The sequence below is a fragment of the Cupressus sempervirens genome, chromosome 2, assembly GCF_028749045.1.
Source record: "Cupressus sempervirens isolate cs-2001-9-10 chromosome 2, ASM2874904v1, whole genome shotgun sequence".
Classification (NCBI taxonomy): Eukaryota; Viridiplantae; Streptophyta; class Pinopsida; order Cupressales; family Cupressaceae; genus Cupressus; species Cupressus sempervirens.
Window position 1 is genome coordinate 54137620 of NC_143119.1, and position 1253 is coordinate 54138872.

The following is a 1253-nucleotide window of genomic DNA, read 5'->3' on the forward strand; positions in this document are numbered from 1 at the left end:
AGATGATCTTGCATCACATAGACCTCACATACTGTGGATAAAAGTTATAAGTTGGCTACTAGATTACATTTTAAGTTATTTTGAATTATTGAAAATATAGGAATAACGAGTTATAGAAGTATCAATGATTTAATCTAATTTCCCACCTTTTATTGATACAAGAAGTTGTTACGAGAACACTAGGACACAAAAGGCCATATACAACATATAGCCCAAGAAGGACCCACAACAACACACAACTACCAAAATCCTTTTGTGGTATAACATTAAAGAGAAACCAAAAGGTTTTTCGAATCTCCCCCTTTGCAAACATAGAGTTGTCCAAGACTCTATGATGATAAACATCATCAACTAAACTATAGATCCAACCCCCAACTAAAAAACCCTTTCCACTTCATTAGAAAATGGAGTCACCTTAATATGAGCAACCAATAGGTAGACCAACAAAACATGAAAAAACTATTATACCACTAGTCTTCTAAACATCCATAGAAGGAAGTCCACAAAGCATTATAAATATCCTTAATCACAAAAAAGGTATCTACCTCTATAGGAATCATTAACATAGAAGAAACTACACATACGAAGCTACATCCTAGAAACCAACATACTATGCTTATCCTTAGGGTCAAGATTAACCTCCTAAACTAGACACACAACTCAACCAAAAATGAAGATCAAATTGTGCCTTTGAAAACTAAAAATAATTGATTGACCATCAAAAGAAACAAGATCATTGTCCAATAAAAGGGACAATCCAACCAAATATAAGAAAATAAACTTGAAAGTGAAGCCACTTCTATCACAATAAAAAATGAAATTAACCACATGCTACATGAGTCTTCCCACCAAGCCAACTTTCTAGGCTCCTCTATACCAAAATTATCATCATAGTAGGTTGTAGTAACCTTACAACAAACTTCAGTACCAACTCTCTACTTAGTACTAAAGAGCCATTTCCTTCTTGATTAGACCTTGGGGGGCCACCACCTATAAGCCCCAAGATAGGAGCTTAATCCATACATATCAAAGAGTAATTCAATCCCAACAAAATATGAATGACCATATTCTCAACAACAAGAGCACAATACACCATACTTTTGGTCATCACAAAGCATCAAAATTGACTCCCTTAGAGGAACAAAATCTAATAACACCATCCTTAACAAATAGGAATATAACCCATTTTTTTGGCTTCCTCCAAATTGCCTCATCACTAAAAAATATTCTTTGTGAATTCAGTAAACTGCCAA